Source organism: Carcharodon carcharias, chromosome 13 (genome assembly GCF_017639515.1).
Source record: "Carcharodon carcharias isolate sCarCar2 chromosome 13, sCarCar2.pri, whole genome shotgun sequence".
NCBI lineage: Eukaryota > Metazoa > Chordata > Chondrichthyes > Lamniformes > Lamnidae > Carcharodon > Carcharodon carcharias.
In genome coordinates, this window is record NC_054479.1 from 29,591,011 (window position 1) to 29,618,578 (window position 27,568).

Here is a 27,568-nt window from a genome sequence, read left to right on the forward strand (position 1 = left end):
CAACTTGTTTCAGCTATTGCCTTTGAGTAAAATACTTACTGATAAATTTCTCTGTTTGCCACTGACTTAGCTTGTGTACATGTATTTGACAATTTGCTGATGACTTTTTAAAGCTGGTCAGTCACTATACTGCCTTATTAATGATACAGGAGCAACAAGAGAAAATGCTCCAAAATGTTTTCCAGAGCGCCAGGCTTTGAATCATTGATTGCACTACATTTTGTCATCTCCAACAAAAGAAAGATGCTGATAGCATTCAATATCAAAAATATCATGAGGCATGCTGTCCCGTGTCCCAATTTGTCCCTGGGAACTATAATGCACATATCACATCAGGTAACTTGTTTTCTGCCTGAATTCCTGAGTCATTGAATGAAAGGGTAACATCTGAGTGCCTGCATCCTGCTAACATTTGCTGGTTTGTATTATAGACAGAATGTGGAATAATTAGGTTATTTCCATGCATGTGGCTTCATGCCTCATCTCATTGAATCTCAGCTGAATTCACATCAGTCTTGTGCCTCTGGCACTAGATCTTTGTTATATTCAGCTTTAGTTGGATAAGGTCAGATATGATGTGACACATGTGGAACGATCATTAGACAATCTTGCTGCTCAACATTGTGTAGCCATTTGATTGTTTTGTGAATTAAGCATTGTGCACTGACATAAACCCTTAAATGACTTTGTCCTGAAGTAGAATATCTTGTCAGCAAGTAATAGAAAAAGACAAATTACGAGGGGATGCATATATAATTATCATATTAATTCAAATCGCGCAGAACAAGTCAGGCTGAATATATTGTCATACCATTTAAGTAATGGCTTTATTAGATGTCAAATTTATTTTCATGAACATATAGGCCAGAATTTTTAGCTCATTGGTCGGGCATGTTCCTGACCCGAATGAGCATAAAGTGACGAAGGCGAGCGTCCCGACATCATCGTGCACTCATGCGATATTTCGGTTGGGGGCTGCGTGCGGAAGTTGACAGCGCGACCGCTAACAATTAAAAGGCCCATTAAGGCCATTAACAGTGTGATTGAATTCAATGTTTTCCTGGCCCGTCCGACTTTATGGTTGGCGGGCAGGCGAAAAGGCCAAGCAGCCTTTGCATTTTTGCGAGATCTCATCCATGACCGGGATGAGGTTTCGATCCGTCATTAAGAAAAAATTTTATCCTAATTTCTAACACCTCCCTGATCATGTGACAGAGTCACATGCGAGGACATGTTTTTCAACACTTTAAAGATCTTTATTTTTAATTTTGAAAACTCTTCATCTCCCTGAGGCAGCTCTGTGCCTCAGGGAGCTTTTCCTGCGTACTCGCCACCACCCCCACCGCCCCCACCCTACACATAGGCAGTGCTGAGCACTGAAGCACACGTTTCACATTGGGTGGGCCTTAATTCCCCGATCACAGGCAGCAGTTGGCTTCCCGACTGCTCCTGCCTGCCCCCACCTGACAAAGGCAAAATTCTGCCCATAAGAATGAAGCAATCGGAAATCAATCTATTGTTAAATCAAAGATGTGGTTCTGATAACTGTGCAGCCTGGAACACTGCATAATTCTTACTTTGAAAGGAACAACAAGAACCCTGCTCAGGCAGCACTATTAATGATTCCCACAAGGTTAACCTATAAGACTGTTACTGCTCTATTAAAGTAAGTGATCGTCGGAAATCGGTGAGAAGAGATCTAAAATAACAAGCTTTCAAACTGACTTGCTTTCCACCCGCTTATTTGTGATGCCTTCTCTTGTGCTAAGTTGTCTCTCACAGGCCAATTCAATGCAAACGGGAAAAGAAATAATTGCATTTAAGTCACAAATCTCACACCTTCAGAACATCCCAAAGCACTTCATGGCCAATGGAGTACTTTTGAACTGTATTCACTGTATTATAAGAAACATGGCACCAATTTTCACACAGCTAGCTAGCGATGAAAAAACTGACCAGATAATCTATTTTAGGTGTTTATTAAGGGATAAATGATGGTCCGAACAGTGAGAGAATCTCCCTGCTCTTTTTAAAATAGTGCCACGGGATCATTTCCGTCCCACTGAGAGAAAAGATGAGGCGTCTGTTTAATGTTTCATCCAAAAGACAGTGCATCTGACAATGCATCACTCCCTCTGTACTGCACTGGAGTGTCAGCCTACATTTCATGCTTAGGCCTCTAGAGTGGGACTTAAACCCACCAACTTCTGACTCTGAGACATGGCTAATAATGAGGCAGCCATGGGAGTTCCATCTCCATTTTGCACTCATTGCTAAATGGCTGGTACAGGGTTGTCACATTGCCAAGTATTGGAAAGAGATTCCTTCTAAGTATGTTTTCTTTTACCCGTCATTCCTTTGTAATATTTGGTGAATTTCTTCCATTGCTTACATCTCACAGATTTCACACAAGTGGACAAAAAAGGTGGTGGGAATCTTATTGCAGTGCTGGGCGTCTCCCTGCCAGCTGGAGAGCTGGCGAGAGATTCGTGCTGCCTCTTCTCAGGAAGGCCTGCTGAGCCACAAGCCATTCAGGCAGTGGCAAGGCCACCGGTGGGCCTACCCCTGGGATGGTGAATGCAGGGTGAAAGCCTCGCCTATTGACAGCTGCTGACCAATCTGAGGCCAGCAGCTCTTGTGCTCAGCAGCGTCACTGGAGGGGGAGGGCCGTGGCTGCTAACCGGAAGGACAGGCGCCAGAGTCCTGGGATTGCGGAGTGACCCAGGCCAGGTAAGTATTTTGGGGGTGGGGATTTTTCACAAAGTGGGGTTGTTTCAGGGGGTGCAGTGTACAGAGGGTGTTTCAGCAGCAAGGGCAGGGGAGTGGATCCCACTGACACCCCCCCCCCCCCCCCACCCCCTCCTGAATCCAGTCCCTTGATCAGGCACTGAGTGGCTTTGATCAAGCCACCACCTATCACACATCCACCACTCCCCCTCCAAGGTGACAAGCTGCCCACACAGTTTTAGCTGTCATGCCCGTTGCATGGTGACAAGACTGCCTGCCACTGAGTTAATGTCTTTAAGTGGTCATCAATTGGCCACTTAAGGACCTCAGTAGATGGTGGGGCGGGAAGGTTGACCATGGACCTTTGTGTCCAGAACTCAATTCTGGTGGAGGCATGAAGGTGACAGGGTTCCAGTACACCTCCATCCCACCTAATTACATGCCCTTCTCACCTGCAAGCTCACCACTATTGAGAGCCAAAGATTCTGTCCAGCATGTCAGGGAGAGAAGATGGCACCAGGAATGAACTGCCTGTATCTCAACAATTGTATCCATGGACCAAAGTACGTCTATCTGGGAGACAAGGACTGACTTCACCATAGAGACAGTTACAGAGCTGTGGGAAGTTGGAGACAATCTGCAATTGGGCCAGCACTGCTAATGGCTTTCTGGGTTTCCATGGCCCTCAACTTTTTATACCCTTAGCATCTTCTGGGGCCATTTGAAGCATCAGTCAATTTTATGACCATTAATGTATCAGCAAGTGACTGACACATTGCTCAGTAGTCCCCACACTCGCATCTCATGTCCCGTTCATCAGCAACATGATGCGCTATCCAATTTCACAGGATTGTGTTCAGTGGGCTATTGAGGTGATGTATTTTGGGACCCAGAATATAACTATATGGTACAATTTTAAAGGACATCCAGGAAAAAATTCAGGACAAATTGGTAAATTTGTTTAAAATATATACAGGATCCTTGGCTATATAAATAGCAATATACAGTACAAAAACAAAAAGTTATGCTAAAACTTTATAAATTACTGGTTAGGCCTCAGAACATGATTGTGTCCAATATTTTGCACCATATTCAGGAAGGATGCACAGGGATTTACCAGAATGATACCAAGTTACGTGGAGAGACAGGAGAAGCTGGGGTTATTCTCCACAAAGCAGACAAGGTGAATAGAAAATTTAAAACTAGTGTGCAAGATCATGAGGGGTTTTGATAGAGTAAATAAGGAGAAAGTGGCAAGTGATTTGGTAAACAAAGGTCACTGATTTAAGACAAATGGCACAAAAACAAGAAGGAAGATGGGAATTTTTTAATGCTGTGAGTTATGATTTGGAATACATTGTCTGAAAGGATAGTGGAAGCAGGTTCAATAGTAATTTTCGAAAGAGAGTTGGATAAATACTAGAAAATGAAATGTTGCAGGGCTACAAGGAAACAGCAGGAGAGTTGGACTAATTGAATGTCTCTTTCATAGAAATGGCATAGACATGATGAACTGAATGGTCTCCTTTTGTACCTTAAGATCCAGTGATTCTATAGCTGATGACGTACCACTGTGAAAAGTAAAAAGTAAAAATGGTCTATAATTGGTAAACAGGGCCATATTATTATACAATAACCTCCATTTTACATTTGGCAACAAACTAAAATAATTCATTAAAAATGTTATTCTATACTACAATGATGCTAAAGTAAAAATTATTGACAATATTAGATCACTTCCTAAATTGCTAGTTGACTTGCAGCAAGCATTCCTTTGATAAGTCCATAAAATAAATCCTGATATAAGCTACAATGTTTAATACATCAGCACAGTGCACACACCTTCTCTGAACTAGCTGTTATTAGAGTCATGGCACTGGAGTACTGGGCATTAGAGGACAAAGTCTTCAAGGTGAATATGCTCATTTTTTTCTGTCCTCGATCCATCTTCCTTCAAATGCAATGTGCTAAGGTCTCTGCACACCCTCTGTGACCCATCAACAGTAGTGACGTTTTGTAAATTAATTTTTTTTAAAACTGTTTACTAGCAAGTATACTTGCATTGAAAGGTTGCTAACCATGCACAGAAATGGAATTCTCATTTAGAAATGCATTGTTGTTGCCTGTGAAAGTCAACATATGACCAAGAGCACCAACAATATAACTCCTTTAACATAGTAAAACACCCCAAGCTATTTCACAGGACAGTTAGCAGACTAATATTTAGAATGACCAATTTATATTGTGCTCCTATCACACTCAGACATGGAACATTAAAACAAACACAGTTATAGCTGTAATAAAAGCAAAAAACTGCGGATGCTGGAAATCCAAAACAGAAACAGAAATACCTGGAAAAACTCAGCAGGTCTGGCAGCATCGGCGGAGGAGAGCACAGTTGACGTTCTGTTGAAAGGTCATGAGGACTCGAAACGTCAACTCTGCTCTCCTCCGCGACAGTTATAGCTGTAACAGGTAATTGCACTCTGCTCATAATTTTGCATTTTGGGATTCCAAGCCAAAGGTCATGCTTTATAATTTATCCCTGACATTTACGCACATGTGTGTGTGTGTATATATATATATATATATATATATATATATATTTATATTCATGCAATATTAACATATATTGATACCATACTTTTTTTAACTGTAGGTAAAAATCAAAGCCAGTTTGTTTTAAAAAATGAGTAATGATTTTGGTGCTGATATGTGGGTAGAAACAGAGGCAGGAGGGCACAGAATTTCTCAGCGCAGGGCAGCATGCCAGTTCCCTGCCAAGGTACCAACACTCAGCCATCTTCCAGGAGGCTGAATTGGGTGCTAAACAGTGACCCACCCGCAAACAACAGGTTGCTTGTTGTGGTAATTGGAAGCCTTAATAAGGCCAATGTTTAGTATTTGGAGCACAGCAGATGTCTGTTGAAGGTCTCCTGGTGACAGGCCAGGAGGCTAGCACTCCAGAATCAATTTGAGGACACACCCAGCCACTGGGGAGGTGGTGGTATTGTCACTGGATTGGTATTCCAGAGACCCAGGGTAATGCTCTGGGGACCTGGGTTCATATCCCACCAAGGCAGATGGAGTTTAAATTCAATAAATATTTGGAATTAAAAGTCTAATGGTAACCACAAAACCATTGTTGATTGTTGCAAAAACCCCATCTGGTTCACTAATATCATTTAGGGAAGGAAATCTGCTGCCCTACGTGTGACTCCTGACCCACAGTAATGTGGTTGACTCTTAAAAAAAAAATGCCCTCTAAACAAGAGGCAATTAGGGATGGCAATAAATGCTGACTGAGCCAGTGAGGCCCACATCCCACGAACAAATAAAAAAAAATGTTCCTGGCCACAGCTGTATCTGCAGGCCATCCTTTGGTGGGGTTTACTCTTCCCAATGGTCATCCAGCAGCTGTAGCCATTTCTTTTATAAGAGTTTGCAAAAACTCTGACAGGGCTCCTCAAGATGGAGATGCCTCTCTCTCCCTTACCTGAAATAGCAGGCTGCAGCTTCTTCAGTGCAAGAGCACCTCCTATTGACCCTCCAGCTTTGTGAGCCTGCCCACTGCTCTTGATTGGATGGCAGGCAGACCATCTGGACATAATTGGGCAATCCTTCCAAAATTGTGTCAGCTGACTGTTGACGAAACAGTGCGAGGTCAGGTCCCAAATTCGATCTCAATGGCAATTCAATCCCAACCCAGAAGGAAAATCCAGCCCGTGAAAGCATGTGTTGATACTCAGGAAGTTTTCAGTGTGCATTTTATTCAGCAGGTTTAATCCCAACAATGATTGACATTGCTCAAATGTGGCTTTTTTCCAACTACTTCCTGAAGATATTTGTATTTTTGGCAAACTCAGTAAGATGCTGGCCTGTAAGAATTTGGGTAATAAATCATTAGTGCACATCTTGACGCAAGCCACAATACTGAATAAAACATCAAGTGCGTCCATGTACATTTTCTGTACAGGAGACAAAATATCAGCTTTTAGAAGCGTTTGTTCTTAATGGGCTCCAAATCTCTAAACTGAATAAGCTCATCATGTTTCTCCCATCTTTTTGCAGCTTCCTTCAGATCTAACATGCTCTGTGCCTTTTACATATCCACTGCCAATAACTTTTGGCACTGATCAATAACAGGAATGCTTTGAGAGATGAATCCACGTGATGATTTTTCAATCCATTGTTATGTCAATAAGACTCGAAAAGAAATCCAAAACTGTATATAAAAATGTTATTCCTTTTTGCTATTTGCAAAATGGACTTTCTGCTGAACTAAAAAAAGGCTGCTGTGAGTCATGTGACCACAGGATTAGCCCTTTGTTATAGAAGCTACCAACAAGAGTTACAAGAACAAAATAATCCTGCTCAAGCCTCTGATCCAACCCCATGGCCCTTCATGCCAACTTAATGCCAACTCACCCAGTATTCACCATGGGCAAACCTCAGGAACTATGTGGAGATTAAACAAAATAAGCTTCTAAACATTTAAGAGAGGTCTCACTTGATAGTGAAAATATTCCATCCATGAAACCCATTCAAGTCTTTTAAATCTCAAGATGTTAATCGCTTATAAAAACAAAAAAACTTCTAATCATACCTCACATCAAAGCAGCTAATCCTTTAAAGCTGCCAATCAAATTGTGGACTCAGAACTGCCTGCTGAGGTAATTGTAGATTTTGAAACTCAGCCAAGCTTTCATAATGACATGACAATAGCCTTTAGGGAATTGTCAACAAATACTGCATGAGCAGATGCTATATTAGTTAGTCTGTCAATCAAAGCAATCCAGCTGAGGTTTTTTTTTCACAATCACTGACACTTGTAGCCTGCTTTTTTCTACAGTTTAAGGAGTGGTGGTTTTAAAAACTTCGCATCATGTCATTTAAGCAGATCTTATCCATCCTTGTGGATATGAATGTTTATATCTACTCCACGAATCCATAACTTCCACACTGCGGGTTAAGGCCCTTGCAACAGCCAAAATGAGATCTGTTTGAACAGAGTGCCTTGCTGAGTTCAGGTTTTCCTCATGTGTGAATCATATCCTACTCCCTTTCCTCTACCAGCAAAAATGGGATCTGTCAGAAACGGAGGCAGGACTTCCATATCCAGATCCCTCCCGCCATTTTCAAAAGTCTGTGGAATCTTCTAGGCTTCGCGGAAATCCGGCTCATGTTGTTTACAAACAGACCAACAGCCTAATAACAGGGGCAAAAACATTACCTCCACTAACCTTCAACGGCAGAGGTAAAAATAGTCCACTTTCAGGAAAGACAGCTCCCTCATCAACACCTGATCACTTTGTGACTTCCTGCAGAAAGGAAAACAAACTTTCAGTATCCAGTGTAGCCCAGAAGCATCTTCAAAAACAGTTCTGTAAATCTTCTTCATGCTGGGTACAATATGTTGATCATAAAGCTGAGAATTCTGCCGCATGTTGCCATGACACAGTACCGTCTCCATCTGTGATGTGAAGTTGCAAAGGGGCAGATGATGGACCTGCCTACCAGGAACCCCAGTCCTCTTCAGGTGGGATAGTGCTTCAAATAAAAACCTCTTGTCCCTCTCAATAGGGATCTACAAGGACAAAGTCTTCAAGGTGAATATGCTCAGTTTTTTCTTTGTCTTCAATCCATCTTCCTTCAAATACAATGTGCTAAGTTGCAAACCTGCCAAAGAAATCTTTGATTTTTAGGGTTGAAATCTTTAAGTAATGTCGTATTAGCATAACGCTGTAAACAATAACATATTGATAGTATTCTCATTGAATTAAACAAGGTCAAGATTGCTCTGTGAATTGAATTTGGTAATTCTATTTTGTTAATTGCCTCTTTCACTCTTAAGCCTTCTACACAATGCATTTGAACTAACAGCTGTAGAAACAGGATACTTATCACCAGTGACTTTTGCAGTAATTCTCTTGTTCCTCATAATTATAATAAAGGGACTGCTGTTCTTGAATTACCTTCAAAAATAATTGCTATACAATAACTTGAACCACTTGAGGGATTTTGATTATAGATTACAGGATTATTCCCCATGACTCCACGAACAGTTTTCCATTCATCTGCTAAGATGCCTTTCATCTTAATTAGAAACATTTCATGTGGAGAATGATCAAAACTTCCCAAAAGTCCAAGTGCCCTATGTCGTAGGTCATTTTTAAAAATTTGTTCATGGAGTGTAGGCATCGCTGGCTAGGTCAGCATTTATTGCCCATCCCTAATTTCCCTTGACACGGCGGTGAACTGCCTTCTCAAACCACTGCAGTCTACATGTTGTAGGTACACCCACAGAGCTATAAGGGAGAGAGTTCCAGGATTTTGACCCAGCAACAGTGAAGGAATGGCGATATAGTTCCAAGTCAGGATGGTGATTGACTTGGAGGGTTTTTTGCAGGTGGTGGTGTTCCTATGGCCAGGATTTTATGGCTCCTTCTGCCCAGTAGGATATTATGGTCCTGCCAAACTGAATGGAGATTTAAATTTGCCGCGGGGGAGGCAAGCAGCAGTGGGGCTGGAAAATCCTGGCCTATGTGTCTGCTGTTCTTGTCCTTCTAAGTGGTAGAGGTCACAGGTTTGGAAGGTGCTGTTGAATAAGCCTTAGTGAGTTGCTGTAATGCATCTTAGAGATAGTGCACACTGCTGCCATTGTGCATCAATGGTAGAAGGAGTGAATGTTGAAGGTGGAGGATGGGATGCCAATCAAATGAGCTGCTTTATCCTGGATGGTGTCAAGCTTTTTGATTGTTGTTGGAATTGCATTCATCCAGACAAGTGGAGAGTACTCCATCACACTCCTGACTTGTGCCTTGAAGGTCAGGCTTTGGGGAGTCAGAAGGTGAGTTATACTCCACTGAACTCCCAGCCTCTGACCTGCTCTTGTAGCCACAGTATTTATGTGGTTAGTCCAGTTCAGTTTCTGGTCAATGGTAACCCCCAGGATGTTGATAGTGGGGGAGTCAGTGATAGTAATGCCATTGAACATCAAGGGAGGATAGTGAGATTCTCTCTTGTTGGAGATTGTCATTGCCTGGCACTTGTGTGGCACGAATGTTACTTGCCACTTGCCTAGGTATTGCTGCATATGGACACAGGCTGCTTCAATATCTGAGGAGTCACAAATGGTGCTGAACATTGTGCAATCATCAGCGAGCATCCCCACTTCTGACCTTGTGAGGATGGAAGGTCATTGATGAAACAGCTGAAGATTGTTGGACCTAGGACATTACCCTGAGGAACTCCTGCAACGATGTCCCAGGATTGAGATGATTGACCTCCAACCAAGCACACCCATCTTCCTTTGTCCTAAGTATGGATCCTGCTAATTTATCAGTAGTGCCCAAAAATAAGTCAAACATGTTTAATAATCTTTCTCTTCTAAAGCCACGCTTCTTTAGAAGATCATTTCAATGCAATTACATATTAATGTACCCTTAAAATGGTTTCTATGACTTTGTTGGTATTGAAATTAAACTCATAAGCCTACGCTTGCCTGGAATGGACATGGATACTTTGAACTTCAGAGTGTGTATAAAAGAGACAATGTTGAATTGGCCACTCATTATACGCCTGAGATTAGGACAAAGATTGGCGAATGATATGTAGTTTAGATAAGCACAGTGTTGTGCACATTAGCAGGATGGGGGACTTCAATCTACACATATGGGCTGGGTAAACCTAATTAGCACTAATGCTGAGGAGGATGAATTCCTGGAATGTATACGTGATTGTTTTCTAGAAGAGTATGTTGAGGAACCAACTAGAGAATGGGTTATTTTAGATCTAGTATTGTGCAATGAGAAAGAGTGAATTAATAATCTCATTGTAAAGGAACCTTTAGGGAAGAGTGACCATAATATGATAGAGTTTTACATGAAGTCTGAAAGTGACGTAGTTCAATCAAATTAGGGTCTCTAATCTAAACAAAGTAAACAATGAAGATATGGTGGCAAGTTGGCTAAGGTAGATTGGGAAACTGCATTAAAAGATATGACGGTAGACAGGTAATGGCTAGCATTTAAGGAACCAATACATGGTTTGCAGCAAATTTACATTCCTTTAAGGTACAAAAAGCCAGTAGGAAAAGTGATCGAATCATGGCTAAATTCTATCAGATCAAAGGAAGAGGTATATAAAGTTGCTCAAAAAAGTCATAAGCCTGAGGATTGGGAGCATTTTAAAATTCAGCAAAAGAGAATCAAGAAATTGATTAAGAAAGAGAAAATCAAATATGAAATTAAACTAGCGAGGAACATATAAACAGAATATAAAAGCTTCTACAGACATATAAAAAGGAATAGGTTTGTAAAGACAAGTGTGGGCCCATTACAGACAAAGAATGGAAAATTTATAATGGGGAATAAAGAAATGGCAGAGAAATTAAACAAATACTTGGAAGATATAAAAAACCTCCCTGAAATATTGGGGAGCCAAGGGATGATTGAAGATCTGAAAGAAATTAGTATTAGTAAATAATAGTGCTGGAGAAACTAATGGAACTGAAAGTTGTTAAATCTCCTGAAACTAATGATCTACATACCAGAGTGTTGAAAGAGGTGGCTGTAGCGATTGTAGATGTATTGGTGATCATTTTTCCAAATTCTATAGCTTCTGGAATGGTACCTGTAGATTGGAAGGTAGCAAATGTAGCCTCATTATTTAAGAAAGGAGTGAGAGAGAGAATCGGGAACCACAGACCTGTTAGCCTGACATCAGTAGTAGGGAAAATGCTAGAATCTATTCTAAACGATGTGACAACTGGGGACTTAGAAAATAATGGTGAGATTGGGCAGAGTCAACATGGATTCCTGAAAGAGAAACCATGTCTGACAAACCTGTTGGATTTTTTAAAGTACGTTACTAGCAGAATAGATAAGGGAGAACCAGTGGATGTGGTGTATTTGGATTTTCAGAAAGGCTTTTGATAAAGTCTCACACCTTAGTTAGGAGGTTGGTAAGCAAAACTAGAGCTCATGGGATTGGGGGGTAATATACTGGTATTGGTTAACGGACAGAAAACAGAGAGTAGGGATAAACAGATCATTCTCAGGTTGGCAGGCTCTGACTTAGTGGGGTATGGTAAGGATCAATGCTTGGGCCCCAGATATTCACAATCTACGTCAATGATTTGGATGCAGGGACCAAATGTAATATTTCCAAGTTTGCTGAAGACCCAAAATTTATGGGAATGTGAGTAGTGAGGAGAATGCAAAGAGACTTTAAGGAGATTTAGATAGACCAAGCAAGTGGGCAAGAACAAGGCAGGTGGAATATAATGTGGAAACATGCAAAGTAATCCACTTTGGTAGGAAAAACAGAAATGCAGAGTATTTCTTAAATGGTCAGAGTTTGGGAAGTGTTGATCTCTAAAGATATCTGGGTATTCTTGTTCATAAGTCACTGAAAGCTAACATGCAGATGCAGCAAGCAATTAGGAAGGCAAATGGTACATTGGCCTTTATTGCAAGAGGATTTGAAGTACAGGAGTAAGGAAGTCTTGCTGCAGTTATATAGAGCCTAGGTGAGACCACATTTGGAGCATTGTGTGTGGTTTTGGTCTCCTTACCTAAGGAAGGATGTATTGGCCATAGCGTAAGTACAACAAAGGTTCACCAGACTAACCCTGGGGATGGCGAGATTGTCCTATAAGGAAAGATTGAGGAGATTGGGCCTGTATTCTCTAGAGCTTTGAAGAATGAGAGCTGATCTCAGTGAAGTGTACAAAATTCCTACAGGGCTCAACACGGTAGATGTAGGAAGAATGTTTTCCCTGGTTGGGGTGGGGGGGTGGGTCTACAATCAAGGGACACAGTCTCAGAATAAGGGGCAGGTCAATTAAGACAGAGATGAGGAGAAATTTCTTCAGTCAGAAGGTGGCAAATCTTTGGAATTCTATACCCCAGAGGACAATGGAGGCTCAATCATTGAGCATGTTCAAGGCAGAGGTCAATAGATTTCTAGATACCAATGATATTAAGGGTGACGGGGATTGTGCGGGAAGATGACATTGAGGTAGAAGATCAGCTATGATCTAGTTAAATGGTGGAGCAGGCTCGAGGGGCTGAATGGCCTACTCCTGCTCTTATGTTCCTATGATTGCTCAATATTCAGACACACTTTCAGGGAAAAGCGTTAAAGAAGGTTGGGAAAGAAAATGATCTGGGTGTTTTAGTGTGTAGATTTTCAAAGATGGTTGAGCAACCATGAAGCATGAGATAGAGCAAATAGGGTATTGACGAGCATTCATGGGACAATTGACTATAAGTCAGAACATACTATTTTGTTCTTGTACAAGTCTTTTGCTAGACTTCACTTGGAATACTGTGTCCAGTTTTGGTCTCTTTATATGGTTTTTAATCTGGTATTTATCTGCCTTTCCGAGTAGATCATATGGTTTTAGGTTGGGTAGAGAATATATATATATTGGCCAGAATTTTCCGGTCGGCGATTTGGGGGCAGGGCTCACTCGCCGACGGGAAAATAGCATGGGATGACATCGGGAGGAACCCCCGACATCATCCCAGTCCCTTTAAATTTTCAGGCAGGCGGGCAGACAATGAAATCAGCTGTCTGCCTGTCGACTTGTCCATGGCCAATTGAGGCCATTGACTGGGTACTTAAAGTCATTAAAGGACCTGCCCGTCCAACCTTAAGGTTGGCAGGCAGGCCAGGGGCCCCAGCGAGCTTCTGAAAAAACATGAAACCTCATTCACTGACAGGATGAGGTTTCATGTTCCTTTTTAAAAACTTTATAAATGAAAGAGTGCACTTTGACAGCTGGGGATTCCTCCCCGCCCCCCACCAACCCTCCTGCACAGGAAGCGCATAGCACTTCCCATCGGGCAGCCCGCTGGGCGGTCTTTAATTGGCCCGCCCACTCAAAATGGCGGCGGGCCCCGTTTCGGCGGCGGGGGTCAGCTGCCGGCCTGCCGCCGAGCCGGTGGGGCCCACACGCCCACCAAGGGCAAAATTCTGCCCATTGTGTGGGACAGGTTGGATATACCAGAGGGTCTTTGCTGGTTCATCATTATTTGTATGCCCCAATTTAAATATAGCTTTCACATATTACTGTTTCCCTTCCTGTGGTAATTCACTAATTCCCTACAGCACTTCCATGATGTTCCTTAAATCCCCTCCATATTCTCCTTGAACTCTCTGAGATATTTATCGTCATGCCCAGTGGATTTATTTGATTTTAGCCTCCGTGCCTTGCCTAATATATCTGCTACATTGACCTTAAAATCTCCATGACATTTTATATATGACAACAATAGAACACCATATTTGTGGTATACACTTTAATGAATACCTTGGAAGAAGATTTAATTAGTATTTTAATTGCCTTCTTCACTTTTATCTTATAGAATGCTAATTTTCCTTCTAATTAATCTTTTTGCTCTTATGGTATTGCAAGATGCTTATTATTGTTCTTGCCTTGTTTAATTATTTTCACCTCCAGGGCCTACTTTCCATCACTGATGTCTCTTTTAAGTTTTTTTCACCTGTCCTTGTGCTGCTCCCAAGTTCATCTCTCCTTTCTCCCCATTGACCTTGTATATTTCAGTTTTCCTTTTTAATTTGCCCTTTCATCCATTTCAGTGATTCCTAATTCAATTAATATTTCTTTCTCTTCAGAAAGATTTATCTTGAGTATTCAATAATGTGTATTAAACATGTTACATTTTATCTCAACTCTCTTCAATGGTGCCTCTCAGTTAACTTTATTTTCATTTTTCTCACATTGTTTTGTGGCTTACCCTTTTAAAGTCATGATTTCTATATTATCTCAGATTGACTGAAAATCTGGTCATTAATTCACAACATTTCCTTTACTAAATTACTATTTCTGATTTGGATAATTCACTTTTATTTGGGCATTCCCAGTTCATGGGCTTGGGCCCTGAGACAATCTTTGAAACTTTTCTGCACCTTTCCCAGTTTAAACATCAAGAGGAGTTATTTTTACATTGAATTCTAATGCTGGTTGTACAAACAATTGATCAAAACATAGCCTTTTAGTCCTGGCCACCAATATATTTGCCCCTCTTGCAATTGTCCTACTTCATCAAAGTGCTTTTAGATGAATCTTGTCTATTACTCAACCTGGCTAACCTTTCCATTTTGACATTTGGCTATCAAACAAGTGCTTTTCCAAGCTTAGAGCAAGGGTGCATAGGAGGGTCAGAGCTGAGACAGTCTTACGCTACATTTCTCCTTAGCTATATCTGATCGGATTCTGATGCTGACTGTTAAATGATCAGTAATATTTCTTTCCTTACCCCTAACGTCTAGCGTTTTGAGCACAAAAATATCTGAGAAAAAATATAACTTGAAAATTTGTCATAATGCCACAATACCTTTACCTCTTCAGACATTTCCTATGATTCTAGAATTTGAAAATTCCCATTGGTACAACTACCTTACACTTAACGAAGTTGGTCATAGCAGCACAACACATTTGCATTGCATTAACAAGGCATGCAGTTCATTGAATAGATGGTTGCTCTGGAATGCATTTAGGTTTAGCAGCAGCACTGCAGAAATTCCTCTGATTTTGTACACTCACATTTAGCAATTCACTATAGGAAACCAAGCTGTGGCAGCTTCCTGGGAACAGTGCACACACCTGTATGATCCCCTTGTGGTGGTCGCAGACTAATTGAACATTCAGTAAGTGGCACTTCTTCCTGGCTGCTCTGGGGGAATCTTGATGGCCATATGCATGCAGTCGATTAACTCCCGCACCTAAGAGAATCCAATGATGGCCCTGAATCTCATTGCCTTCTCAGCCTGACTGGCCTGATCAATGTGATAACTGATGTATTGTCCTATCCTCAGATACATGGTAGTGGTCATCCGCTTGATGGGCCACTCACTGGGAGATCCCACAGATGTCTACAGACATTCCTGGAATGAGCATGAGGCATAAAAGTCGAATGCCAAGGTCACCTTCACTGCCACAGGCATTGAGTGGCCTTATAATCCTATTGGCCTTAACTCCTCCTCCAGTGTTTTATGCATGCCCACCACCACCCGCCTGGATGGACAGTGTCTTCAGAGACAATGGCCTCCAGACATCCACTGAAGTTAAGCTTCAGCCTGTAAACCCTTTGAGTTGGATAGCAACTTCTGCAAACTTTAGCCTGCATTACTGTCCCTATGCTCCCTCAATGTCCATGTCCCCTCACCCTCATGGGCTGTTGCTCCTTTGACTATTGCAGCTGTATTCCACGTGGCTAAATCTATCCCTCTCCCTGGCTCTTGTCCCCATGGACGAGTCCATCTCTGAGTACATTCCACCCATTGAGAATTGGAGCCCTCAAGTCTCAAAGCCCTCTTCCTCCGCAATGGCCACTGCTCAGATATGTTTCCAGTAGCAAAGTTTGATTTGGTTAGATAAAAGCAAAATACTGCGGTGGCTGGAAATCTGAAATGAAAACAGAAAGTACTGGAAAAACTCAACCCTGAGAAAAACTGAATACGGACTCGAAACGTAATTCTGTTTCTCTCTCCACAGATGCTGTCAGACCTGCTGAGTTTTTCCAGCATTTTCTGTTTTTATTTCATTTGATTAGGGCTGGTGCTGTGGCAGCCTGTTAATTCTCGGTGGTGGTATCACCCACTCCTTTTCATTTAAAGTTTTACTCTGAAAACTATATATCTTTAAACCAGGGGACTACAGGCCAGTCAGTCTAACCTCACTGGTGGGGAAACTATTGGAAACAATTCTGAGGGACAAAATTAATCTGCACTTGGAGAGACAGGGATTAATCAAGGACAGTCAGCATGGTTTTGTTAAGGGGAGGTCATGTCTGACCAATTTGATTGAATTTTTCAAAGAGGTGACCAGGTGTGTAGATGAGGGCAATGCATTTGATGTAGTCTTCTTGGACTTCAGCAAGGCTTTTGATAAGGTCCCGCATGGGCGACTGATAATGAAGGTAAGAGCCCATGGAATCCAAGACAATTTGGCAAATTGGATCCAGGCAATTTGGCAAATTGGCTGAGTGGCAGGAAGCAGAGGGTGCTGGTCGAGGGGTGTTTTTGTGACTGGATGCCTGTGTCCAGTGGGGTTCCACAGGGATCAGTGTCGGGTTCCTTGCTGTTTGTGGTATATATAAACAATGTAGACTTGAATGTAGGAGGGTTGGTCAGTAAGTTTGCGGATGACATGAAAATTGGTGGGGTGATAAATAGTGAGGAGGATAGGCTTAGATTACAGGAGGATATAGATGGGCTGGTCAGATGGGTTGATTAGTGGCTAATGGAATTTAATCCAGAGAAGTGTGAGATGATGCGCTTGGGCAGGACAAACAAGACACGGGAATACACGATGAATGGTAGGACCCTGGGAAGTATCAAGGATCAGAGGGACCTTGGTGTGCATGTCCACTGGTCCCTTAAGGTAGCGGGAAATGTGGATAAGGTGCTTAAAAAGGCATATGGGATACTTGTCTTTATTAGCCGAGGCATAGACTATAAGAGCAGGGAGTTCCAGGGAGCTGGAACAGTATAAAATGCCGGTTAGGCCACAGCTACTGTATTGTGTGCCGTTCTGGAATCTGCATTATAGGAAGGATGTGATTGCACTAGAGAGAGTGCAGAGGAGATTTATCAGGATGTTGCCTGGGCTGGAGAGTTTTGGTTATGAGGAGAGATTGGATATACTGGGGTTATTATCCCTGCAGCAGAGGAGATTGAGGGGGGACATGATTGAGGTGTATAAAATTATGAGGGCATAGATAGGGTAGACAGGAAGGAACTTTTCCCCTTGGTGGAGGGATGAATAACCAGGGGGCATAGATTTAAGGTAAAGGGCAGGAGGTTTAGGGGGATGTGAGGAAGAATTTTTTCACCCAGAGGGTGGTGGGAATCTGGAACTCTGCCTGAAAAGGTGATAAAGGCAGAAACCCTCATAACATTTAAGAAGTATTTGGATGTGCACTTGCGATGCTATGGCATACAAGGCTATGAGCCTAGTGCTGGAAAATGGGATTAGAATAGTTAGGTACTTGTTTGACTGGCGCAGACTCAATGGGCCGAAGTGCTGTAGACTTCTGTGACTCTCAACCTCCTAGTGCTGCCTGCAGTAGTGGAAATGGATCTTGGATACACCCTTCTAATAAGCGCCCTCTGACATAAGGGCTCGCAGTGTGCGATTCCACCAACTTTTCACTCCTTTGCTTGAACTAATCTCAGCCTGCCTATTTGACAACTCAATGGCTGCCACCTTCAGCCATCACTTATCTGCCATGAGCTCTCACCTCCTTTGAACTGGCAAGCTGCTCATACTCTGTGGAGTAACCCATGTGACATAGGGAAAACTTTAAAATGCACCTCAAAATTGCAGTCAGTTGGCTGCTTAACAACCTCAATTGCCTGCCCACGGCCTTCCCAATCTGTCTGCCCAACTGCCGTTTGGAAATTTTCCCACTGGCAGGAAGACATTGGGGTTCCGCTGTCGACATACTCCTCTTCCATTTTACCACCGGGCGGGGGGGGGTGCCTTGGGGTGCCTGTTGCCATGGAGCCAGGAAAATTCTGCTTTAAATCTCACACTAAATACATTTATTGAAATCTCAGCGATTCTTGGAATCACCTAATGATGAAATTTTTTACAAATTGCAGCTGCTGTGATGGAGTATTGGGTAGCTTTAAAAAGGGGCTCCTTTTATAAACAAAGAACAATACACCCTTTGAAACATCCTGATTGGGATTGTGCCCCAACAACAAACTGATTTTTTTACATTCTTGATCAATTGACGTATTAATATGTAACCTTAGTTATCATTTAATGAGTTGTGATCAGTTGTTTCGCATTCCAGGCATAACATCTACAATCCAGTGTTGTATCTGATTAAATAAACTCAATAAGCTGGTACCAAATGAGTGATTAGGAATGGACCCTGCACGAGTTCTTTTTGTTTCAATTAATTTGCCATTTCTACCTTATGAAATAGGTTCACTTTATTACTTTTGCATTGTAAAATAATCCTTTTGCCACATTAGAGATATGTTTCTGGTTTAAAGTCTGCTTCAGGTTGCCTTCCTCCTCCAGTGTTGATAGATATTCAAGATGAAATCAGTCCAGTTAAGGAGTTGAGCTTACAGCCTGCAGTCAATATGCATTGTAACACTAGAAAGGGAATATCATATGCTTTCAAATAATATTATACTTTTACAGACCATGTAGTGAGTACTTGGCAAATTTAGAAGCAACAGACAATGTTGTTCTACTTCGTCCAATGGATTTGAAAGTAACGCTGAATATAATAAAAAAGACTGTTATGGATAACAGCATACCAAACATTTCACAATTAATTTTTTCACTGTAATAGATTTTTAAAGCCACATTAAAGGACACTGTCTTAGGGTTGCAGTGTTTGATAAATTATTGGGGAGGAAGAGCAACTTTTATTACAATGCCATCTCATATATGCATTTTGATATGACCGACATCACTAACAAACAAGGCAGACCAATATTTTTTTAATGCAGCCCTTAATGGATACTAACTAATAGATTATTTACATGAAGTAATCAACCAATCACAGCAAAGATCATGGGATTTGCTTCCATTGTATGGTGAATGTTTGCCAAGGACTATTGCTGCTACAAAGCCTTGCTAGTAGTGAACACAGGGAAAGAATTAGGTTAACAGTGTAATGGTTTTATCTTCAGCAGTCATATCTAGTACTCATGATGCTCTGCTATGGAGTGTCGTGAAATTGCTCTTACAGAAAACTTGCTCAATTATGAACAATACAACAATTAAACATTACCAGAAATGGCGCAATCGTTACCAAAGTTGCCCACAGCAGACTTTTTAACCAATATAAAAAATCCTTTTATAGATATCCTCCCAAGGATTGTAAATGTGTTTTGAAGAGATTAGTCTCCTTTCAGCACCTGAATGATTTAATTTTAATTGTCCTGTTAAAAAATTATTAGAATGTCTTAATTGCAAGTTTATGGCATTATACCAAAGCTTAATTGTGATTTTAAGATTTAGGCTATTGTCTGGCATTTTATCTGCAATTAATTTCTCCCAAATAATTTAGTTGCAATGAGAAAGGATGCATTAAACACAGCAAATAATATTATGAGACTTTTTAAGCCATAGTTTTGAATTTCTCCTGGCCTAATGCCATAGCAGCAGAAAGTGTGTATTTCTGCTATTTCTCCAGGAGTTCTGCCAACCTCTGCCCAAAATTATGGCAAGGGATCAGGAAATTCTCCATGGAAATTCAGGGTCCATATATCCAACATTGTATCCCAACACTGGCACTGCTGAGGGCCAAAGAAAGGACTGGATATTAAGGGCAATGATATTCTTCCTATGATTAGATGTCAGAACTATCACAGTAGACTGGATATCTGAGCAATGATCGAAAGAGAAACATTTGTTTTCTGCCTCGTGTTTCTTTGCAAATCTAACAGAGAGCCTCATTTTCCCTTTCTTTTTACTGCAACTAAGCTCTGCGATGAAGATTTGATAGACTTATCCAACTATAAGCACTTGGTTAAAAATTCAGATTCATGGGAATGGCCCTGCTGGTGTTAATCTTGTGAGCAGGAATCGGAAAGTTGTTTTAGCGTGAGGTAGCCAGGTGTCCACTCTGAACATACACTACATCCTGAATTTTTTGGATGGCAGGGGTTTGCTTCCTGCCATCTGAAGAGTCGGCTGGGAACACATCCCCGCTGATTCCGAGCGTCCCGCAGCCATTTCACATTAAGTGGCTGCAGGCAGGACTTCCGCACCTCACTCGGGAGGAAGATCTGCCATAGAGAGCTGCCGTCCAATCTGATCGGCCAACAGCTCTCCAGGCCCTGCAGCAACAGTGCTGCAGTGGACAGAAGAAGGAATGCAGGAGGATGCCTGAATTCTGGGTGCCAGAGGCCCAGGTAAGTGCAAGGGCTCCCAGGGTGAGAAGGCCTAAGAGGTGTCCGCACGTCAAGGGCAAAATTCTACCCCTTACGTTTCAATTGGTTATTACAGGATTGTCAAGCTGGACATGCCAGGCTCGTCATGATGTCAGCCATCTTCTGACCAAGCATCCTCTAGAAGGGTTACAAAATAGTTTGAGGAGGGTGGAGTTTCAAATTTGACCATTAAAATGTAGCTCAACAGTGATAGGAGACTCTACAATTCCGGTGAACAGCTGGTGACTGTAATAACTCTGCCTCCAGCAGCCCCTACAAGGACCATTGGTTTGTCGAGAAAAATTAGAATACTGACTGCAGCATGTATGATGCAAAAGGCATAATGCCTGTTTCAAGCATGGACCCCGAATGCCTGTACAGGGGCCTTTACTAATATGGTGGGCATCGCACATCTGGCAGAGGATTTGCTTTCATGTGCTGTTCACTATATTGGAGGCTCACATCTGTAAAATGAATGGGTTGCCCTGTCCTAACATTTAGGGTAAATTTTTTTCCCTCATTCTTTTGCTGATGATCTTATACATATGACCTTTAGTTATCAACACCAACCAGTGGAACAAGCTTTTGTCTGTTTATCATAGCAAAATCCCGCATGACTTTGAACAGTTCAATCAGATTTCCCCTTAACCTTCCCTGTTCTAATGTATCAAGTTGTATTCTTCCTCATTATTTGCCCTGCTTCCTGTTTTGTACCATTTGCAAACTTGGAAACTTTGCTTATGATAACTTTGATCCAAGTAATTAATACATATTAAATTAGCACAGCCCCAAGGACCAATACCTGTGGTACCCTGCTTAATCACTTTCTACCCCGAAACATGCCTGTTTGCAGTTATGATCTGACACCTCTTTTAAGCCAATTTCGTTTTTACTAAGAGCTGTACATTACTTCCTTCTCTGATTCATTATCTTAGTCATTAATCGTCAATTTGGAATCTTGCCAAAAGACTTCTGAAAATCCAAGTAAACATGATCAACTGTATTCCCCAGTGCTCAAGGGCTCTGATGCCTTTGAAAAACAAACTCCAATATATTAGTTAATCATTAACTCTCTTTCCTGAATTCAGGCTATTCTTTAATAAGTTATATGTTTCATTCCCTAGATCTCTCAAAGTCATTTCAAAGAAATTCCCTAGAATTAATATTAAGCTGACACATCTTTAGTTGCCAGATACACCAAATGACCCCTTCTAAAATAAGGGAGACATACCAGACATTTTCCAATGGTTAGCAAATTTACAAATATATCAATTAAAGCTTCGTTAATTTCAGTCACTATTTGTCTTAAGACTAATGGGTCCAAAAATCCATGGCTGTGCTGGTGGAGTCCTACATTAAATCTGAAAAAATAAAAAAGGATTTACATTTATATAATGGGATGTCAAAAAGCACTTTACAGCCAATGAAGTACTTTTTTTAAGTGTAGATGTTGTTGTAATTCAGAAAATGTGGTACCTGATATGTGCCCAGAAAACTCCCACAAGCAGCAATATGTGAGAATGGCCAGAAAATCTGTTTTTTGCAATGTTGATTGAGGTACAAATATTGGCCTGGACACCAGGGATAATTCCCCTGCTCTTCTTTGAAATAGCATTTTTGGACATTTTACATCAGCCCAAGCAGACAAATGGGACCTTGGTTTAACATCTCATCTGAAAGATGGGACAATAGTCTCTCAGTACTGCACTGGAGTGTCAGCCTTGACTTTGTGCTCAAGCCCTGAAGGGGGACTGGAACCCATAATCTTGTGATTCAGAGGCAAGAACACTGCCAACTGAGCCACAACTGGTGAGAATCCACTGTGATGAATGCAAACCTTGAGCTTATATTTCCAGGATGGCCTTGTGGTGATGGAGGCTCCATATGCCCCTCATAAGGCCAGTGATCTAAAGTGGTGGCCCAGAGGCAGGAACTCTAACTCAGGTGTTACTGCCCTCAGTCAGGACCTAGCGTCATGTCATACACCTGGCCTCAAAAAGGTTACAAGTCAAGCCTATCTGGGATGGTCTGAGGGCCCTTAGCTTCTTCCTCAAACAGAGGCCCGAACAATCCCCATCCACCACTACTCTCCTCCGTCTGGCTGAACTTGTTCTCACGCTGAACAATTTCTCCTTCTTCTCCTTCAACTCCTCTCACTTCCTCCAAATAAAAGGTGTGGCTATGGGTACCCGCATGGGCCCCAGCTATGCCTGTCTCTTTATGGGGTATGTGGAACATTCCTTGTTGCAGTCCTACTCCGGCCCCCTTCCACAACTCTTTCTCCGGTACATCGATGATTATTTCGGTGCTGCTTCATGCTCTCGTCAGGACTTGGAAAAATTTATTAATTTTGCTTCCAATCTCCACCCCTCCATCATTTTCACGTGGTCCATCTCTGACACTTCCCTTCCCTTCCTTGACCTCTCTGTCTCAATCTCTGGTGATAGACTGTCCACCAATATCCATTACAAACCCACCGACACCCACAGCTATCTCGACTACAGCTCCTCACACCCCACTTCCTGTAAGGACTCCATCCCATTCTCTCAGTTCCTTCGCCTCCGTCGCATCTGTTCCGATGATGCTACATTCAAAAACAGTTCCTCTGACATGTCCTCCTTCTTCCTTAACCGAGGTTTTCCACCCACGGTCGTTGACAGGGCCCTCAACCGTGTCCGGCCCATCTCCCGCGCATCCGCCCTCACTCCTTCTCCTCCCTCCCAGAAACATGATAGGGTCCCCCTTGTCCTCACTTATCACCCCACCAGCCTCCGCATTCAAAGGATCATCCTCCGCCATTTCCGCCAACTCCAGCATGATGCCACTACCAAACACATCTTCCCTTCACCCCCCTTATCGGCATTCCGTAGGGATCGCTCCCTCCGGGACACCCTGGTCCACTCCTCCATCACCCCCTACTCCTCAACCCCCTCCTATGGCACAACCCCTTGCCCACGCAAAAGATGCAACACCTGCCCCTTCACTTCCTCTCTCCTCACCGTCCAAGGACCCAAACACTCCTTTCAAGTGAAGCAGCATTTCACTTGCATTTCCCCCAACTTAGTCTACTGCATTCGTTGCTCCCAATGTGGTCTCCTCTACATTGGAGAGACCAAACGTAAACTGGGCGACCGCTTTGCAGAACACCTGCGGTCTGTCCGCAAGAATGACCCAAACCTCCCTGTCGCTTGCCATTTTAACACTCCACCCTGCTCTCTTGCCCACATGTCTGTCCTTGGCTTGCTGCATTGTTCCAGTGAAGCCCAACGCAAACTGGAGGAACAACACCTCATCTTCCGACTAGGGACTTTACAGCCTTCCGGACTGAATATTGAATTCAACAACTTTAGGTCGTGAGTCCCCTCCCCCATCCCCACCCCCTTTCTGTTTCCCCCTTTTTTTTTTTTCCCAATAAATTATAAAGATTTTCCTTTTCCCACCTATTTCCATTATATAAAAAAAAACCCACTAGAGCTATACCTTGAGTGCCCTACCATCCATTCTTAATTAGCACATTCGTTTAGATAATATCACCAACTTTATCTTTAACACCTATGTGTTCTATTGTACTATTGTTGTTGACATCTTTTGATGATCTGCTTCTATCACTGCTTGTTTGTCGCTACAACCACACCAACCCCCTCCACCTCTCTGTCTCTCTATCTCTCCGCCCCCCACACACACACCTTAAACCAGCTTATATTTCAGCTCTTTCCTGGACTCGAACTCAAGTTCTGTCGAAGGGTCATGAGGACTCGAAACGTCAACTCTTTTCTTCTCCGCCGATGCTGCCAGACCTGCTGAGTTTTTCCAGGTAATTCTGTTTTTGTTAAGCCTATCTGGGTGTTCAGGCTGGGGCTACAGCCTAGAATCCTGAAGTAAAGGAGGCAAGAGTGTAGGAAACCGTTACTATTTTAAATTACTTTGTGAAGAGAAGGGGAGGTTGGGGTAGTATGAGCCATAATCTGCAGCTTTTTGGAGTTGACCTTTCTCCCAGGATGGAATGTTTCCTGCTCAAATTCTGGGGTTATGGTCAGCACTAGACGGCATTGTAGGTGCACGTCCAAAACATCCAAGGCCACTTTTGCAGGGCCCCAATACCACTTCCATTTGCCTTCATCAACGTCCCTTGCGTCATTTAATTATTCCTGCTTTGCACCCTATCATAGACCTACTTTATTATTCTTCCCCTCCATCCACCCCCACCATCACCACCACCACAACCCTGGATCTGCATCAAAACTGTTACATCTGGAATATTCTTCAGTTCTAAAAGATCACTGAACTGAAACGTTAACTTCTCCTCTCTCCACAGATGCTGCCTGACCTGTTGCGTATTTCCAGCATTTTCTGGATATACTTCAGGTTTCCAGTATGCACAGTATTTTGTCTTTGTATTCGAACTTTTAAATGTTGTTTTGCCACATTTTCTGATGTCTTTTGCTTAAGTGCCAATGATAGAAATTCCAGATGCTTAATTTTATTTTGTGGTTTTATTCTGTCTTTGCTACATAGGTTGTGATGGATTCTCCTGTGGCCCGAACTCTTGAATTGAATTTAAAACGTTATCATGGATGGCTTCGGCTGGAATTGTGTTTGCACTAGGCCCACTAATTCGCTACGTAACTTGAAATTGGGCGCGTTTGGGACAGTAAGGTTGTGAATCAAATTATATGTTTTACTGCCACATACACTTAAGAGGACTGCTTTCCGCTTTTCTTCAGCAGTTATCTCGTTTGCTGCGATTGGCTCCAATCGTCCATATTCACATTATATGGATCGATTCTTCCAAACAGCAGCATGGTTGGTGAGTGTTTTTTTTTAAAGTCAATTTACTCACAGTAAACAGGGCAGAGTCGAAGTTGATTTCGTCCTCATCGCCAAATGTGATGACTCAATGGAGCAGACAGGTTTAGTCAAGAAACAATTAAACCTTATTACAGACATTTGCAGTCCTTGCACGCTCGACCAGATCGTACGTTGCAAAATGCTCCGCCCCCTGGATTGCCCACGCTAAGAGCTTACTGGCTGCAGTCCCAATGCATCATGTGATGTACTATCACATGACCTGTGATTGACAGAGGCAGTGATTGTACATCCAGTACAAACATACAGCCATGATCGTATTGAATGGCAGAACAGGCTCGATGGGCCATGTGGTTGACTCCTGCTCCTGTTTCTTATGTCCTTAAAGAGAAAGACTTGCACTTATATAGCACTTATCATGTCCTCAGACTGCTCCAAAGTGCTTTGTAATTTTACTTTGATCTGCAGTTACTGTTGTGTTGCAGGCAAATTTAGCAGCTAAAATGCAAACAGCAAGGATCCACAAATAGCAATGGGATGAATGACTGATTAATCTGTTTAATTTATGGTTTTTAATAGTTAAACATTGGCCAGATACCAGGAGAGCTCCCTGTTCCTCTATTTCAAAGTGCCTTGGGATCTTTTACACCCATCTGAACAGGCAAATGGGACATCAGTTTAACATTTCATCCAAAATATAGCACCTCCACAAAAATTGTGACTAATCAGCACTGGAGTGTTTCTGGATTAACACCTTTGTGCAACTTTAAATTATGGTAATCAGCAATTAGGAGCAAAATTGTGAGCTAAATCCAGACTTGCAAACAGGCTCGCCTTATTAGCACTGCACCCTTTGGCCAAAATAAACCCCTTTGGGGGAGAAATATGCTTGTGTACTAAAGCTTCAAGTAGCGCTATGCAGATTTGTTCCCCTAAGGTAGGCAGCATAAAGTGGTGCTTGCTAACTCAAACGATCATTGATTCAAGCTGGCACCAATGACCTGTGCTAAAATTTAAAATATTTGTTCTTTCTTGCACAAACTGCAGGTTCGATTTTGGAGGAAAGGTACAAGATTTTCTCAGCATTTGTTAGGTTTATTTATGCTGTCCCATCAAATTAATGGAGAGCTCGCTAATATGACGTCCCAATAAATTACTTTACACAGGCAAAGAATAATGAAGACAACAATTTAAAACACTTCTTCACCCTTATCTTGGTGCTTCGGCATTTCAGCAAAAAAAATTTTCAACTTGTTTACCACAATTATTAATATATTTACACAAGCACAATTGTGCAAAAAAAACGTACAAAGACGTTAACTATTTTTTACCTCATACTTCTCTCATCATTGAAGATTTACCTTGCTTGACAATAGGGGGCTGGGGAGGAGGAGGAATACAGGAGTAGGCCATTCAAACAACCGAGCCCATTACACATTCAATTAGATCATGGCTGATCTGTATGTTAACAGCATTTATCTGTTTTGATTCCATAACTCTTAATACCCTACCCTTGAAATAAAACTATCAATTTTGAAATTATCAGTTGACTTAGTCTCAATATTTTTTGGCAGACAGAGGACAAGATTTCCACTCATGTTTGAGTGAAGAAGGCCTCAGTTACTTAGGCTAATGGTAACCATGGTGTCAACTGCTATAATACTGGGGGAGATGGTGGCGTAGTGGTTATCGTGCTGGACTAGTAATCTAGAGGCCCAGGCTAATGATTTGGGGATGTGGATTCATATCCCACCACTGCAGCTGGTGGAATTTAAATTCAATTTTAATTAAAAAACATCTGGAATATAAAGCTAATCTCAGTAATAGCGAACATGAAGCTATCATTGATCGTCAAAAAAACCCATCTGGTTCATTAATGTTATTCACGAAAGGAAATGTGCCTCCCTTACCTGGCCTGGTCTGCATGTGACTCCAGATCCACAGCAATGCACTCTTAACTCCCTCTGAAATGGCCTAACAAGCCACACGAGGGCAATTAGGGATGGGTAGCAAATTCCTATTCCAGTGATGCCCAATCCAATGAAAGAATAAAGAAAAAATTTCCAGGGAGTTACTTGTGGTTCATATTAATTTAGCT

General features: G+C 42.0%; 1 long non-coding RNA gene across 1 annotated transcript in view; it reads left to right on the forward strand.

The window, feature by feature from the left end:
* Positions 1–27,012, forward strand: part of LOC121286240 — a 64,686-nt gene extending 37,674 nt beyond the window's left edge. Inside the window, exon 2 of the long non-coding RNA XR_005944906.1 lies at positions 25,180–27,012. This is a non-coding gene — a long non-coding RNA (uncharacterized LOC121286240). The remainder of the gene's footprint in view (positions 1–25,179) is intronic.
* Positions 27,013–27,568: the final 556 nt, after the last annotated feature.